Source organism: Phaseolus vulgaris, chromosome 8 (assembly GCF_051622355.1).
Source record: "Phaseolus vulgaris cultivar YP4 chromosome 8, ASM5162235v1, whole genome shotgun sequence".
Lineage (NCBI taxonomy): Eukaryota > Viridiplantae > Streptophyta > Magnoliopsida > Fabales > Fabaceae > Phaseolus > Phaseolus vulgaris.
This window is the reverse complement of record NC_143505.1, coordinates 53,548,342-53,567,361: the sequence shown is the minus strand read 5'-3', so window position 1 is coordinate 53,567,361 and position 19,020 is coordinate 53,548,342.

Below are 19,020 nucleotides of genomic sequence, written 5' to 3'. Positions count from 1 at the left end.
TTAATAGGTCCAGGAAGGTCTTGAGCACGGTTATGTCCAACTTTTCCTCCTCATTGAGAAGATACTCAAACTTGGACTTGACTTTGCAGGCCCTTGTCAATGTAGAGGAAACATGGTGGAAGAACCCATAAGGTAAAAGATTCTCTTTCGGGAATCTTAATGGTTGAAACCTTAAAAAAATGGTTCTTGAAGCCTTTGAAGTAGTATTATGATTAGAGGGTGAAAAGGGAATCATGTTGGATGTCGTTCATGACACCCAACCAACCTTGAACCCATGCTTCAGTTGATAGAAATACATGAATTTATTTACGGTAGGCTATATATGCAGATATTCACACAACAACTGAAATTATTAGAAAACTCAATTGTTGGAGTGAAGTTGGCTGGGAGCGACATTCATCACCAACAACATACCACTCTCGAATGGTGCTATAGGAAAAGTAATCACCATAGATTCTATCTCTAAGCTCTCTCCAAACACCATATTGTGAATATAATTAGCTTCTTTTCCTTTTGGTCCGCCACAAGTTTATTGAGGAATTTAATAAGTATATCAAGTTTAGAATTCATAAAATATATTTTAAAATTCAAAATATTAGGCTTAATTAATTTTTTAGTTCTATACTAAAAGTTAAAAATCAATTTTTTTTTTTTTTATTTTAAAAAATTTAATGTTGTTCTAAGCTATTTTTAAAAATTTGATTTCTAACATTTTTCAAAAAGTTCAAATAACATTTTGTTTTCAAAATAAGTGATCTCAACTTTTAATATGATAACAACACATATAATTTAAGGTGTTGTGAAAAAATCGTTGAGGTAAACCTATTTTAATGAAAATAATTTAATAGAAAGGATCAAATTAAATTATTTTAAAAAAATTTAGGATCATACTAAACTTTTTAAAAAACAAAGTCAAAGTATGGTTTGTGGAGGAATATAGATGATGAGGTTAGAGAAAGTTAGGAATCAATTTGGTGGAGAGATTTGAAGAAGGTGCATGGCAAAAGTTAGGGAGATAATTGGTTTGATAAGAAAGTAAGGTGCAAATTAGGAAGAGGGAAGAAATAAAGATTTCGGGATGACTTGTGGATCACAGAGGCACCTCTCAAAGATGTCTACCCTAGGCTATATGGAATCTGAAAGGACAAAGATAAAATAGTTCAAGAGTTTGTGGGGTGGGAAGATCGCATATGGGAATGGATGATACCATGGAGATGTGACAAATTCGCATGGGAAGCTATACAAAAAGCTGAAATGATGTAGCAGCTTCGATCAATTATCTTTGATAAGGAACACAAAGATGAGTGGGAATGGGGGAGAGAAAAAACTTAGAATATTTTGTTAGTTCAGCTTATAAATGTTTATATTTAAATGGGCAAGAGGAGGGAAGGATAGGGACACCTGGTGCAACCTACTGTAGGAATCAAAAAGAATTCTAACAGCACAATATGGTGTTTCGAGAGAGCTTAGAAATAGAATTTCCACTAAGTCTAACCTTATCCATAGGGGGAAGATTTACCTAATTCTCTGTGTGAACTATGTTAGGAGGAGCAGAAACTGCAACACATGTTTATTGAATGTAGAGTATCACATAACATTTGATTGGGTACTGTGCCTAAAGATATATCTAAAAATGTTGTGAACTCCCTATTAGAAACAATGTTACAGATAACACATCTACACAATGCACATATGATTTGACTTATGGTACACTCGGTCTTAGTTATGGTTGAGAAGGTAAATATGCAGGTGTAATAAAGACTAGTGCAATATCAATGTAAAATGTGGCCTGCTTGTAGATCAGGGTGCAGATCAGGGTGCAGGACAAGGACTTTGTAGAATGTTCTCTACTGGGGCATGGATCAAGTTGTACATGGAAAACTGAAGCTACGGGAAACAGATGCTAAGAATGACAATAGTGTTGGAACAGCTACAAACCTAAATCTGATGGAGGGAAGCGCTTTATAAACTACTTAAAAGCAAGCATGAATGGAAAAGGAATTTCTTTAAGTTGTGCAGACGAGCAATGAAGTTGTTAGTTCTTAGCAATAGGGTATAAGGATGTTTTTCTGGTCTAATGTTATAAAAGCAATGCAAGCGATTATGTGAGTTTGGTGAGTCCTGGTATTGTGGTTGGTGGTTGGCTGATGTAGTTGTCTTATTTTATTATAGTTTTGTATAAGGTTTAGTTGTTTCTCCATCTTCTCTATAAGGATTAAAGTATTCCTTTTTTATTTAATTAATTTTTTGTTGATAAAAAATACTATTTTTTTTTTAAATAAGAAGAATGAAACATTAAAAGATAATTAAGAAAACATTTATTGATAATTTTTGAAATATTAAATATTATATGGGTTCTCAATTTGCTATAATGGTTTTAGAGTGGGATGATGTTAGACTTTATTATAGTTTTTAATTATTTAATTTCTGAGATTTTTTTTTTGAAACATTTGTAAATCTCAAGCATTTCTTTCTTTATTTATTCATAAAAAATAATTTAGTTCTTTTAATTATGTTATTGAAATAAAATATATTAAAACATTTCAATCAAATTAATTAACTAATAATCTTTAGGGAACGTTTTCGTGTTAAATGATGGAATCGAGAAGTGTCATTGGTCGTCCGGTCCTTACCAGTACACTTGTCCCCCATGCTCGAGGATGATTAATTCGAAGAGTCTTATGCAACGATTGATTTTTTGATTTTTTTGAGGTTCATCTTGATGGCAGAATTTCTCGGGGTCTAACGTGATCCGCATGACATAACCTGCATTAATGAGGGGTTTTTTGGTGCCAATTGATGAGGACCGTTGGATATGGGAAGATCCAACGGTTGGTGGATGTGACATTTCTCCTTCTGAGACCCCTAGGGTTATAATGTCAAGGCATTGCTCTTCTATGCTTCTTTACTCCGAAACCCGCGCGATCTTTCTTCTTACCAAACGCGTTCCAAGTCTTCCTAAAGGTTAGTCATGTATTCCTTGTCTCGTCCTACATCCTCCTCTTCGGCTCCCCCTTCTCGTCTCCCATCTCCTCCATCTTCGTCTTCATCTTCTTCTTCAACTTCGTCTGATTCTTCCATGACCGAGGTCCTCTCGGTTGGGGAAATTCAGTCATTGCCCCTCGTGGAAACGATGGTAAGGGGGGATGACTCGACCGATGCTTCTGATCGGTCGGGTTCCCCTGAGCATTCATTCCCACAGGGGCTTGACTGGATTGATCCGAAGGTGACTCGGATCACCTCCGCCTTTGTGAAAAGGGCCCCAGTTGCTGACTTTTTGGACAGGGTCGGTGTTTTGAAGCCTGATGTCAGTGTAGATGTCATAGGTATCAAACCATGTGAGGTCCCCGATACAGTTTGTTCCACTCGGTCTCTCACCGAGCGTCCCTTTTTTACATGTACTCTTGTTTGTTTTCTGACCTTCACGTCTCTCTCCCTTTTGATTACTTCACGATGGTGTCCTTCGAGCGCTCAACATGGCTCCTACTCAACTGCATCCAAATACTTGGTCGTCTATCTAGGCCTTCCGCATCATTTGCGATGTTTTTTGCCTGTCTCCTACCCCTTCAACCTTTCTTAACTATCATACCTTCCACCCAGCCAAATTGGTTTTGTGGTATTCGCTAATTGGTCGGTCGGGCAATGTGCTTTTCAACTCCTTTGCCACCTCTTACAAGAATTTCAAGGAAAAAAAATTAAAGTCTTCAGTCGCTCTGAGGGAATGAAGTACTTTTTGATGAAGCCGATCGATCTAAGTTTTCCTCTTTTTGGACTAGTAAACCCACCGAGTTCAAGGAGTGGCCTCGTCCGCCTCCGAGCAAGAGATTTACTCTCTTTTCGACGAGCTCCCTCGAAAACTTCCGACACGGAAGCTGGTGGTCGTGTACATGTCGCCCCAACGCTGGGATGCCTTTGAGGGTATGACAATTTGTTTGTCTCGGTCGGTCATGGTCTCTCTCGCATTGGATACCCTTGAATAGTTTTAACGTGTTTTCTTTGGTTGCTGCAGAAACCATGAGCCGAGAGGTGCCTCAGGCCAAGACCCTTGTCAACGCCTTCCGCGAGAGGGCTCTTTAGCGGGAAAAGGGTCGCCCCAACATCGATACGGCGATTGGTGGTATTCATCCGGCTTCTGACACGAGACTCTCAACCCCTACCATAAAGAGCAAGAAAAGGCCAAAGGAATGGGGCAACATTGCAACGACCCTTCAGGTCTATGCCGACACCTCCACCTCGGCGCAACTCTTCCATCCAGGTGGACTCGTCTCCCACCAACGATTTCGGTCACCCGATCAACGATGCGCTCACAGGTGTCGGTACCCCCCAGCTGCAACTTCTCGGATCCGAAAGGGTCCTTCCCAGTTGGATGAGAACTTGTCTTCAATCTTCCTTGTATCGCTCCTCATTCTCCAAACGAGATCAACTTTCTGAAAACTCCTCGGTCGGACCTATGTGTTGTAGCGCCTTACTGCCCGAAGCTTGCATGCTGCCTCTCGAATCTTGCTCTTGTCGCAGAAATCATTAACTAAATCCAGGTTGACCGAGAGGCTTTCTTCATTCAGGGCCAGATCAAACATCTGCCTTCAGATGGTAGGCTTGCCTACTTCGACCGGGATCATTACTTCGGTCCCGTACGTTAGGTTGTACGGTGTCTCTTGGGTGGACGTCTGGGGGGTGCAACGATACGCCCACAGGACTTCTAGTAGTTCTTTAGTCCATCAGCCTTTTGCTTTGCTGAGATGCCTCTTCAATTCGTTTAAGATGACCTTCTTAGCAGCTTTAGCTTGCCTGTTGGTCTGGGATGCTCGACCGAGGCTGTTATGTACTTGATGCCGAGATCAACGTAGAAAGATTTGAGCCCTTGGTCGATGAACTGCCGGCGTTGTCGGTTATTATTGTGTGCGGTACTCCGAACCAACAAACAATACTTCGCCATACGTTTTTGGCGGAGATGAATGCGAGTGGCTCGACCTCAATCCATTTGGTAAAATAGTCGACTCCGACTAGGATGAATTTTGTTTGTCCCATACTTGAGGCAAAGGGACCGATGATGTCCATCCCTCAGATGAAGAATGACAATGGGGATGTCATGATGTGTAGCACTTATGGCTTCAGGTGGTGTAGGAGATCGAACTCATGAAACTTGGCGCATTTCTTCACATATTCTGTGCAACCTCCCTAGAGGGTCGGCCAATAATAACCAGTCTTGAGGACTTTAACAGCCATCGCCTCAGCGCCCGAATGATTCTCACATACCCTTTGTGGATTTCCTTGAGGACATACTCGACCTGGTCCTTAGTGATGCACTTCAACAGTGGCGTCGAGTAGCCCCTTCGGTACAGATCTTGGTTGATCAGGGTGTACCTTGAACACTGCTGCTTCATGGCTTTCTCCTCCTTTGACTTGCACGTGTCGTGTTCAAGGTATTGGACGATCGGCGTCATCCAAGTCTCGTTCTTTTCGTTGGTGACCGTTAGGCATTCGGCCTTTGCCACGCTAGGTTGTCTCATCCAGACCTGCATCACCGACCTATGGTGGATTTTCTTCTTTGTTGTTGATAGCCGAGGCAGTGTATCAACATGCTTGTTCTCTTGTTGACGGATGTGCTCTAACGTTGCCCTCTAGAACCAAGCCATGTTGTTGCAGACTGTGTGATAATACCTTTGGAGCAAAGGTTCTTTAACTTCAAATTCATCTTTGACCTGTCCGATCATGACTTGGGAATCGCTTTTACAAGTTACCTATCTTTGGCCTCCAACCAATCTTCGGTCGGCCATGGATCTAGATCCACCATAGTGACTGTATGCTCCATCGACGTAGGCGAGTCTTCTCTACGAGGAGATTTTTGTACTCGAGAGGATTTGCGCTTAGGCGACCGGTTGTTGCGCAACGACTCCACCCTAAGGCTATCGACATAACATTCTCGTGCGACCTTCTGATCAACGTGCACCGTGAGAATATCTCCCGATCATGAAGGAACTTCATTTTTAGGTGGGGAGTTGAGATGATCGCCATCAGCCGGTTGATGGACGGTCGTTCGAGGAGGATGATGTATGAGGTGTTAACGTCAATCACCGAGTATCTGATCTTGATGGTTTTGCTGCTTTTCCCCTCGCTGAAGGTGGTATAAAGCTCAATGTAGCCTTTAGTACCGATGTTCTCACCCGTGAAGTCGACCACATGGTCTTCGTACGACACCATCTCCGCCTCAAGTATCCTCATTGCTTTGAAGGTCTTCCAGTAGAGGATATCTATTGAACTTCCTTGTTCCACCAACATTTCATGATGGTGAATTTATCGATATTGATCGATATCACCATCGAGTCGTCTTGCCGATAATCGACACCTTTGAAATTTTCGTCGATGAAGGTGATGGGCGACACTCTTCGTCAAAATGACATCGCGTTCACGTAATGCACTGCTCTGAGGTGCTTCTTTCAGGCGTTGTTAGAGTTCCCACCGTCGGCAACGATGAAAGCTTAATGTTGTAATGCTTTGATTGAAGCTTAGTTCTAGGGTGTTTAGAATTTCTGTAAAGTTCATTCTTAATCCTATGCACAAGCTAAATCAATTTGTTTTGAAAAAGAAAAATGATTTTCTAAGCTAAGTGAAAAACAACCAGTTGATTTCACGGTTTATTCGGTTGTTTTACACCGAGCTTGATTAAGGGTTTTCAAAACTGATTTTGACTTGGTTGACTAACTATCAAAACCAATTCAACCGGTTAAAACGACTTTTCAATTTGTTGATTGTCATATTTCTTAACAGCTTTTCAAAAACATGTTAAATCTGTTTTCAATCGATTTGAAATTGTTTTGGCTCATGATTACCTACCTAAAACGGATAGATTTGAGAGTTGTAAATATGATTACCCTCCATATTCAAAAAGACACATAGAAAGTGAGATTGAAAACGTTTTTAAGAAGAGATTTGATTCAAAGTTTTGCAAGATTGCCTAAAGGTTGTGCATTGGTTCAAGAATTGATCTTAGGAGCTCTGTGATTTCCTGAATACCAGGTGTAATCTGTTCCTTTTGATTCTTGTAATTTTTTCCTTTCTATACTTGTATGTTTGTAAATCTGTAAGGTAAGAGGTTGTTCTGACAGTGGTTGTGTGAAAAGCAAAGAGGGGGAGTGTTCTTGTGTGGTCAAGATCACCTCTTTGTGGTGTTGAGTGTTTGTAATCTGTTGATTGATTGCTAGTGGAATACCCAGTGGTTTTCTGGGGACTGGATGTAGCTCAGGTGTTGAGTGAATCAGTATAAATTGATTGTGTAATCTCTCTCTCTCTCTCTCTCTCTTTCTCACTCACTCATTACAAACTCTTTGATGTGGTTTTTGTCTCTGCTGCTATGAACAACCGGTTAAAATGAAATTTCAACCAATTGTTTTTCTTCAAACAGTTTTAATTGCTTTGATTTCTTGGCTTCCCTGATTGCTCTTTCCGTGATTGTTGATAAATCTTCATTCTTAGCCAATCTTTACAAAAATCTTTTGTGTAACAATTCACCCCCCTCTTGTTTAGGCCATTAATTCTAACAACATCTTCTTTCGTTCTCCCGGGGGGTCCTCCCTGCGTGGACTGTCATCCCTCCTCGACCGATGCTTTGGTCGACGATCGTCCTTGGATCTTTGAGAGGAATAATTTTTGTAGAACAAGGTTTTGGTGTCTCCAAATCTCTATGGATTGCTTGAAGGCTGGATGTAGCTTGTGTGCGTATATTTTGAGTAGTTTGAATTGTAAATTCACTATTAGTTAGGTTTCAAAGTTGGTTTAAATCAAATCCTTTTGAAAAAGAGTGTTTTACAAAGAAGTGGAAAAACAACCAGTTGTTTTATCATTTCAATCGGTTGTTTGACACTTAGTGTTTTTGAAACAGGTTTGACAAAGCTTAAATTGGTTGATTTTGCTGTCAAGCCAATTCAATCAGTTGTTTCAATAATTCAACCGATTGTTTTTTGAAAAAACTTAACAAAATTTGTTAAGTTTGGTAAATCTGTTTTAATTGATTCAAAACTGATTTGGCTCCTTCATTAAATGTTTTTAACTGCCTTTTGGAATTTAAATAGTTTCTTTTACACTCCTGGTATTAATGATCTGGGATTAATCTTTTGAAATCACTTTTTCTTCAAGATTTACTTCAAGCTTTGATTGAACTTGGTTAGAGTTGAATAGGACTATTGTGTAATTTTTTGTGATTCAATCTGTATCAGGTGTGATCATTCCTTATTCTCTCTTGATCTGTATTTCTGTAAAGAACTGTGATTCACAAAGTCAGAGGCTGTTCTGATCTGTGGTGTGTTGTATTGCCAAAGGAAGTGTGTATTCTTGAGGGGTTCAAGATCACTTCTTTGGTGTGTGTGGTTGATTACATAGTGGAATACCTAGTGGATTTTGGGGAGTAGATGTAGCTCTTGGTGTAAGAGTGAACCAATATAAATCTGTTTGTTTGATTCTCTCTTTCCCTAATCTCAATTATATCTGCTTTAAGTTTTTTTTTAAACTACTGATAAAAACAACCAGTTGAATCGCAAAAACAACTGGTTGATTTTCTGGAAACAACTAAAACCGTTTTGTAACTTGAGCATTTTCATTTATTTGACTTTGATTCTTCATTGACTTTCTCCATACCTTCAAAGTTTGCGAAAAAAATTTAAAAACAATTCACCCCCCTTCATGTTTTAGGCTTACAATTCAAATAAATTCTCCGCTTCGTAGGCTCGTCTGTCCTGAGGACCATCTTGTGCCTCGGGCACCCTAGACGAAATGTTGCATGTGTCCAACTTGGATAAGCTCCTCTATCTTATTCTTAAGGGCTTGGCATTCCTCAGTGGAATGCCCGCTGGTTTTGCTGTACCAACATTGTTTCCTGCGTTCGGCATTTTCGAGGCTTGATGCCTTCTTGGGTGGAGGGATCAACTCGGCACTGAGAGCCTCGTCCAGGATCTTCCCTCTCTCGGTCGTCAGGGGGTATATCTTGAGAATCGGTTGCCTCGGTTGTCCCTTCTCCTATCTCCCTGATTGGTCGACCGACCCTGACGCTCCTTCTCCTCCTTGCCCTTCTCTCCGCTAGCCACCGTACGGGCCTGGTTGCGAAACTCTCTAAGTACCTCCAACTGCATGTACTTGGCAGCCTTCTTTCTAAGCTCATCCAAGCTTGCAGTCGGCTGAATGCAGAGGCTGTCAGCAAACGGTCCCGAACGTAAGGCCGTCAACATATGGTGCATGGCCACATCCGGACTGAGGTTTCGAATGCTCATCGCTACCTTGTCGAATTTGTCGATAAAGGTTCTCAAAGACTTCCCCTTCTCCTAGCGGATATCGACCAGGGCAATGGAGGTCAGATGGAGCGAGCGACTTGTGGCGATATGCGTCTCAAACTTGGACATCAGTGTCGTGAAGTTGTCAATGGAGTTGGGAAGGAGCTTCGTGAACCAGCTGAGAGCTTCTCCCTTTAGCCGGGGCAACACTCCACCCTCAAAAAGGAAACCTCAGCTCGTCAAGTTGGGACTCTGATGAGGTGTTTCAATTACGAGTCGGGATTGCAGGGTGGATGGCCCCGATTACAAGCAACCTCAAGCTCGGAATCCTCCCAGTTGACTAGAGGGAGGCTGGAAAGATCCACAAGCAAGAGTCATTCTATACACTGCAGAATGATAGCCTTAACAAAGGCCCTTCTCGACAATGTTGTTGAAGTGCCTGGATGAGGAACAAGAAAAATATGTCCATGCCAAGTTTACGGAGGAATCTACGGAGTACATTCGAGGGCTAGAAGCATGGCATCTCGAGTCTTGAGAGCAAGGTTCTACTTGCCCACAATTTGAAGGGATGCCAAGGATTTCACGAAAAAATGTTTGGAATGCCAAAAGTTTGGTCCCATAACCAGCTTACCATCAGAAGAGCAGCACTCTATCCTTCCTTCTCGACCCTTTGCTACATGAGGAATGACATACTCGACCCTTTCCCATAAGCGAACAGATAGTTCAAGTTCCTGATCGTGGCAATGGACTACTTTACCAAATGGATCAAGATTGAACCCTTAGTAATGATCATCGGTCAACAAGTCCAACATTTCGTTTGGTAAAACATCATATGTAGACACGACCTCCTGTATTCAATGGTGAGCGACAACGGAAAACAATTCACTAACAGAGGATTCAAAAGTTTCTTGGCTCAAATGGAGATAAAACACCATGTATCATCGGTTGAGCACCCACAGACCAATGCTCAAGCAAAGGTCACCAACAAGGTCATCCTAAGGGAGATGAGAAAGAAGCTTGGGATGAAAAAGGGTTTGTGGACAGAGGAAATCCTGTGTATCCTCTGGGATACCATTGCACACCCTAGTCCTCCATGGAGGAAACACCTTTTCACCTCACCAATGGGGCGGACACCATGATCCCGAAAGAGCTGGGAGAGACCTCGTGGCGAAGAGGAAGCTTCGAAGAAGAACACAACCCAGATAACTAGAGGGCTGATCTGGATCTCATTCACAAGATCAGGTTGGAGGCCTAGATAAGGGAAGAAGTCACCAAATGGAGGGCAACCCAATGATAGGATTCTCGTGTTAAACTCTAGCGCTCCAGAAAGGAGACCTCATATGGAGAAAGGTCGGTGATACGATAAGCTACCGAGAAAAGGGGAAGCTCGCACCCAACTGGGATGGCCCATACAGGGTGGCAGATACCCTACAAAACAAAGCTTACAAGCTTCAAGAGCTAAGTGTGAACTGATTCTAAGAACAGGAAATATCACCCACATGAAAATGCATTATAGATGAAAGCCGAGGTGATGCACTCATTTTTATTAGCTCAGTTTTCTCCCTAAGGAGAGTTTATCGAGCAAGGTTTTAACGAGGGAAACCTAGTTAAATAAAATATTTGATTTTTAAGATAATCTTGTCAAGCTCTTCTAAAACAAGCTCAACCACGAGCGGAGCTCAAAATCCAATCCCAAAGCACACTCAATTAGAAGTAAAACCTAATAGATAGTTCAATCAAGAACACAACATGCTCAATAATGAGTAAAAGCTAAAAGATAGTTCAATAAAGAACTAAGCATGCTCAATCACGAGTAAAGGATAAATCGAGAACCAAAACATGCTCGACCATGAGCAAAGACCATAAAAGGAAATCATAAACTTGGTCCAAATAGAATGAAGCATATTCAGGAAAAGATATCACCCGGAAAAAAGCCCAAAAAAGAAGCAAAGTGCAACGGAATCAAGTAGAACGATGCATAAAAAATAATATAACCAAATTCAGTCATCAACAAAATGACCGTCTATTACATCTTTGTCCAAATCAAAATCCTCAGGTTTAACGTTGGGGCTAAAGCAAATGGCCTGACGAAGAGCCTTCTTAAAACATTTATTATACCTAAGGAGAGAATACTCCACGATGTTAGCATTTTCAGCCTTAAAATCTTCTTCTCGGACCTTCAGCTCTCCCGCCTTGGCCTGTAGGCGCCTAATGCTTTCCTCGACCTCTTTCTTGGCCACGTTTGTGCCGATCAGCTTCGTGCAGAGGACCTCGAGATCCATTTCAATACTCTCCAAATTATCCTTGAAAACTTGATGACCAAACTACAAGTCTTCAAGTTTCTTCTTAGAAGAGGAGAGATCCGCCTTGACATCAGTTTTCTGCCTGGAAAGCTCCTGGTTCTGGCTCTCAAACTCTTTTAATCTGACCCTTCATTCCATGGATCCAGGCAGAAGATTCTATGGCTTAACTCATTGCTCCACCCTAGTGACGCATTATAGGCATGTACGGGCAGTCATTATCACAGTCGAATCTACGGTCACAACAAAACCCATGTTGTTTAGAAGAGATGAACATCGTAGGGGTCGTGGAAGAGTTAATATGGTCACCGCCTTGAACCTGGTGATCTCTTTATGATCACTCTCACAAACAAAAAGAGTGATTGTGTTCATACTAGTGCTCATGAAACTGATGTAAGTTATTATTCTAAGTTTTTTAAAATTTTTAATGCAATTTCCTAATATTTCTATCTCCTAATGATTGTGTAGGAAAAGTATCATGAGCGCTTGAATATCTTTCAAGCAAACAGTTCTCAAGCTCAACCTCTAATGTCCACCAAGTAGATCCAACAACATAGCTTCGAGCTTGAAACGAAACTACTGGAGGGAAGAGTAGAGGTCGAGTTTATGGTACGATATACTTGGCTAGGAACTTCCGCCAAGGAGTCTCTTTCCTCACTCAACCCTCTTGCTCTGGTTCTGGCACTTCTCAATCTGATCAATTGGCTAAAAATCAACAACTTCGTGAAAAAATTATTATGTATTATCAAAAGTATGCATACTTGCAGGACGAAATGAAGCATTTAAATGAGCAACTTGTCACAGTGTAGCAACAACGTGGCGATGCTTCCACTGGTACAAGTCAATTTCACCATTAGTATGCTCCAGAACATGATGACTAACTCTTTCTTGATGCGCATCCCAGACTGTAAGTTTAATTATTTCACAATTCTATTATATATTAAATATTTTAGTTATTCACATTTTTTTGTATTTTTTATAAGTTTTTATGGATCACATAAGTGGTTATTCTACTTCATGGGACACATTTCATAATTTTATCTCTAGTACTTTGTGTTTTATGTAATTGTATTATGATACATTTCATAATTCTATTATCATAATTTTGATTATTTTGTTTAGGGTCATGAATCTCAAACATCAAAAAATACATGTTAAATAAATGCAAAAAAAAACTCTATGAATGGATAGGAAGAGCATATATAGTTTTTAATACAAATGCTTATCGCACACAAGTTACAAGTTGAACAAACAATCTTATTTTTACAAGAAAAAAAAAGTAACTTGGAAGCATATATAATCCACCATTTCCAATGTCATGTTTCCTCCTGAACCTGTTGCTTAGGGAGAGATCCTGAAGAAGAAAAAGATGAAAAAGAATGAATAGGGGAATTAAAAAGTATAAAATGAAGAAGAATATATGGAGAGAAAAAAAGAAATGTTACATGGCACAATGGAAGTCCTTGGTGATGGGAAAACCGAGATCTAAGATACATATAATAGGAAGTTGAATGGCTTTATCTTTGTCTAGGTTAGGAATGCCTCTGGCTCCTTCAACAACACAGTCACATGCAGCACGAAGTTCAGGTTTTGTTGGATTTGCTGGTAATATTTGGATCAGGTGTTAGTCTCTGGTAGGACTTACTTAATACAGGTCTTCCGGAAGACGTTGTTTGTTGAATATTCTGGATGTGTAGATCCATGTGAGATCTATGTGATTGTTTTATTGTTGAGATTTGAAGAAAATTGAATAATTTGATAAATTGATCATGTAATTTGGTTTTCTCTTTGGATTTAAGTGTGTATATTATAAAATTCTATTTTCAGTAGCTTACCCTTGCTTTTCTTGCTATGTTTGAATTGCGATGACTGTACTATGTACACGAGCAGATGACCATACAGGTGCAGGAGAGTCTTAGAGGTTTCAGAGTTTTATTTTGAGTTGTGGATATGTAAATATTTGTATTTCTATAAATCCTAATCATGTATTAGGAATGTTTTGAAAAACTCCAAGTTTGTATAGAAACTGGTAGAACTTTTATTGTAATAGTTATATGTAAATTATGGGGTGTTACATTAATCCACTCCCAGTTATTTCTTAGTCTTTTCATGTTTTTATGCTATTATTACTTAATTATTTAACATATTATATTTAAATTATCAAGTACTTAATCATTCTCTAAGTAAATTTTATGTTCATAATGGATTAGAAGAAAAATATAAATTAATATATTTAAAATTTTTATAGTTGCAGGTCAAATCAACCTGTATTATCTATATTATATATTAAGTTTAAAACAAATATTTAATTAAAGCTTATAACATAACGCTTATTTTTGTGTTTTCTTTTTTATTTATTTACAAGAAGAAAAATCTACTGAATAAAAGTTAAAAAATAGATTTTCTTTAAAAGAGTTTACTCATGTACAACTTGATTTTGAAATCATAAAGACATTAAATATTTAATACACGGGAACACGGGCTATCAATGGATTAGGGTGAATTATAGTGTTAGTCCGCCAAATTTTCCTAATTATCCAGCAGTAACTGTCTTCCATAAATTATGGTAAAGTGTATGTTGCATTTTGTTCGTATTTTATTTTGTTTTAGTATTTTTGTAATCCATTGACATTGTCAAAATATAAAAAAAATAATTATTATTTACATACTAATTAATATATATGGATTTAAATCCGTATATAAATGGAACATTACATACGGATTCGGATTTGAATCCATATATAAAATGACGTTACATATGAATTTTAATATTTATAATAAGTATAACAAAAATTATAATATAACAAAAAACTTGTTTAGTATAGTAGTTAAAGTTTCTTTAGTTGAAGAGTATATTCACAAAATAACTAAAGTAATCCCCACCATATTGGAAATATAATTAGCTTCTTTTTTTTTCTTTTTTTGAAGTGTGGTTCGCCACAAGTTTATTGAGGAACTTATCAAGTATATCAAGTCTAGAATTCATAAAATAAATTTTGAAATTCAAAATATTGATCAAAATATTTTAGGCTGAATTAATTTTTTAGTTCTATATTAAAAGTTAAAAATCAATTTTTTTATTTTAAAAAATTTAATGTTGTTCTAACTTATTTTTAAAAATTTGATTTCTAACATTTTTCAAAAAGTTCAAATATCATCTTGTTTTCAAAATAAGTATCTCAAATTTTACTAAAATAATTCAATAGAATAACAACGCATATAATTTAACACAAGAAGACAATATAATGAAAATGATCAAATTAAATCATTTTAGAAAGAATTAGGATAATACTAAACTTTTTTAAAAACCAAAGTCAAAGTATGGTTGGTGGAGGAATATAGATGATGAGGTTAGAGAAAGTTAGAAATCAATTTGGTGGAGAGATTTGAGGAAGGTGAATAGCCAAAACCAGGGAGATAATTGGTTCGATAAGAAAGTAAGGTGCAAATTAGGAAGATGGAACAAATAAAGATTTTGGGATGACTTGTGGATCACACAGGCACCTCTCAAAGATGTCTACCCTATACTATGTGGAATCTCAAAGGACAAAGATAAAATAGTTGAAGAGTTTGTGGGGTGGGAAGATCACATATGGGAATGGATGATACCATGGATATGTGACAAATTCGCATGGGAAGCTATACAAGAAGCTGAAATGATGTAGCAGCTTCAATCAATTGTCTTTGATAAGGAACACAAAGAAGAGTGGGAATGGGGGGGAGAAAAAAAACTTAGAATATTTTGTTAGTTCAGCTTATAAATGTTTATATTTAAATGGGCAAGAGGAGGGAAGGAATAGTGACACCTGGTGCAACCTACTCTAGGAATCAAAAAGAATTCCATGTTAAGGGTACCCATGTGTTACCCTGTGTATAAATTACTTCTTTATCAACACATTGTAATACACATCAGTTAATATGATAACCTTTACTTTTCTCTCTCTGAGTTACAATAACACAGTATCATGAGCTAGAGAGTTTTTTTTTTCCGCTTTTCTTTCATGGCTTCCACTCCTTCTTCTTCCTCTTCTTCTACATCATCATCTTCGTCCTCCCAGGTTCTCCCCAACAAGAGTTTCTCCTCCGTCTCCCTACATCACCTTACCACTCCTATTCCGCTCAAACTGGATGACGAAAATTTTCTGTTGTGGAAACAACAGGTTCTGGCCACTGTTGATGGGTTGCTGCTCTCCTCGTTTCTTGACGGAACTAACGTTCCTCCACGATGTCTTTCTGCGGCCGATGGAACCCTCAACCCCAATCTTGCATTCATCTCTTACAAGCAACAAGATAATTTGTTGGTTGTGTGGCTTCTGGCGACCATGACCACTCCGATTTTAACCCAAATGGTGGGTCTTACCTCTGCAGCACAGATTTGGCAGACGCTAAACACGTATTTTTCTTCTCATACTCGAGCCCAGATCAAGAAATTGAAACTCTTTTTAAAGAATCCAAAGAAAGATCGTTCTATCTCCGCATATGTTTTGGATATCAAACGCACGGTGGATGCGCTGGGCTGCCGTTGGTGCCCCAATATCTGTTGAAGATCACATCGAAACCATTCTTGATGGTCTTCCTCCTGATTTTGATCCCTTTGTTGCTTCCATTCTGTCTAGAACTGATACTTACAAAGTTGCAGAGATTGAAGCTCTGCTTCTGGTACAAGAAGAACGTCATGAACGCCATCATCAACTCGATCCTCTCAGTTTTCCTGCCACTGCCGCTCTCTCCACTTGGACGCCTTCGAATCCCACAATGACAAAGCCAATCTCAAGTTCCATAGCAATCGTGGTGGTCGTGGGTTTTCTCACTCCCAAAATTTTGCACGTGGTTCTCGCTTCTCCCGTTCTCAAGCTCGTGGTTCTTGGACCTCTTCCACACCAACGTGTCAAGTTTGTGGCAAATATGGTCATGCCGCTCTCCAGTGCTGGCAATGGTATGACCACAAACCCAATCCATCTCCTCGTGCTAATGTTTCTCAGTTTTCGATCTCAGACCCTGAACCCAGCGATGCGTCTCTTCTGGGCATTCATTCCACCACTAAGGATCCACTTAGGTACCCGACAGTGGTGCTACACATCATGTAACGAAAGATCCCACTGTCTACTCAACCAAGCAACCTTACCACGACACTGAAACTGTTAAAATGGGTAATGGCTCAGGTTTGTTTATTGCTAATACTGGGTCTGCAGTTTTTCGTTCTTCTCTCACGGATAAACCCTTATTATTGCGCAATCTATTACATGTTCCGCTGATAACCAAGAACTTACTTAGTGTTTCTCAGTTTGCTCGTGACAATCATGTGTATTTTCAATTCCATGCTAACCATTGTTATGTTGTTGATCAGGCTACGAACAAAGTTCTTCTTCGCGACATTCTTAAGGATGGTCTCTACACCTTTCCAACCATGCACACTCCTCATATGTCCTCTGTTTTTCATACTTCATTTGTAGATAATAAACTCACAGCCAATATCTGGCATGAACGTTTTGGTCACTGTCATTCTGGCACATTAAAATAAATTTTACAGCATTGTAATATACGTTGTTCTTCTGATATCAAATTTTGCTATGCTTGTATGCTTGGTAAAAATAAACAGCTTCCTTTTACTTCTTCTATTACCATTTACTCTCGTCCATTGGAACTTGTGTTTGCTGATGTTTGGGGTCCTGCTCCTATACCTGCTTCCAATGGTGCAAGGTATTACATCTCTTTTCTTGATGCTTACACCAAATATACATGGATATACGTTCTTCATACTAAAGCTCAGGTTTCCTCTGTGTTTAAAAAATTCAAAAGTTTTGCTGAAAACCAAACAAATTCTAAACTTTGCTCTGTTCAAACTAATAATGCTAAAGAATTTCTTTGTCTGAAACCTTTCCTTGAACATTATGGCATTCACCATAGACTTACATGTCCCTACACCCATGAACAAAATGGTTCTGTTGAACGAAAGCACAGGCATATTGTTGATATGGGCCTAACGCTTCTTGCAACTGCTTCATCGCCTCGTCGTTTCTGGGCAAAAGCCTTCATCACTTCCACCCACATTATCAATGCTCTTCCCACCCTTGTGTTGAATGGTGATAACCCTTATGCTAGGTTGTTTAAACGCAAACCTGATTATAATGTTTTCAAAGTGTTTGGTTGTGCTTGTTATCCAAATTTACGCCCCTATAATAATAATAAGTTTGATTTTAGATCACAGTGTTCTCTGTTTCTTGGATACAGTCCAACTAATAGAGCCTATATATGTCTCCTGCCAACTGGTAAGACTATTGTTTCTCGTCATGGTCGTTTTGATGAAACTACTCTTCCTTATAATGAAGACTCAAATAGTTTTGTTATGCCTACTATTTCTCATCAGCACACACATGATATTCCACCCACTTTGACTGTTGTTCATACAAATACTAATTCTGTTAATGAGCATGTTGTTTCTGATAGCAATTCTACTACTGACATTGGTGCTTCTGCAACTGGTACCATTGGCAATTCTATTACTGACATTGGTGCTTCTGCAACTGGTAATATTGACTGTCTTCCTTTTATTCCTCCTCCTACTAACACTCATCCCATGACCACTCGTGCCAAGGTAGGCATCATTAAACCCAAAATTTATACTGCTATGGCATCTCTTGTATGGTCCCAAGCAATGACTGATGAGTATAAAGCTCTCCTAAAAAACAAGACGTGGATTCTCACTGCTCTCCCATCCAATGCCTCTCTGGTAGGTTGTAAATGGATTTTTAAAACCAAATTGCATGCAGATGGCTCTTTTCAACGTTGCAAGGCACGCCTTGTTGCTAAAGGCTTAAATCAAACTGAGGGACTTGACTATAGTGAGACCTTCAGTCCTGTAGTCAAACCCACAACGATTCGTATTGTTCTTTCACATGCTGTTACAAATAACTGAGTTATTCGTCAAGTGGACATTGATAATGCTTTCCTCCATGGTGATCTCAACGAACGTGTGTATATGCAACAACCACCAGGTTTTATCTCCCATGATCCCACTCTTGTATGTCAATTACACAAGGCTATCTATGGCCTCAAGCAAGCACCCAGGTCCTGGTTTTCTAAACTTAGCACAACTTTATGTGATCTTGGTTTTTATCCTACAGTAAGTGATACATCTGTGTTTAATAAATTCACTTCATCTTATACTATGTTTGTACTGGTTTATGTTGATGATATAATCATCACTGCATCTTCACCTACTGAAATTACTAACCTCATTACCACTTGGCGTTCTTCCTTTACATTAAAAGATTTAGGTAGTCTTCATCATTTTTTAGGAATTCAAGTTTCTCGTACATCTACTGGTGACATGCATCTCTCTCAGGACCAGTACATACGTGAGCTGTTACAGAAAACAAATATGCTCCATGCTAAACCTCAACCCACGCCTATGACATCCTCTTCCCGTCTCCAACAAAATTCTTCTGAATCATTTAATG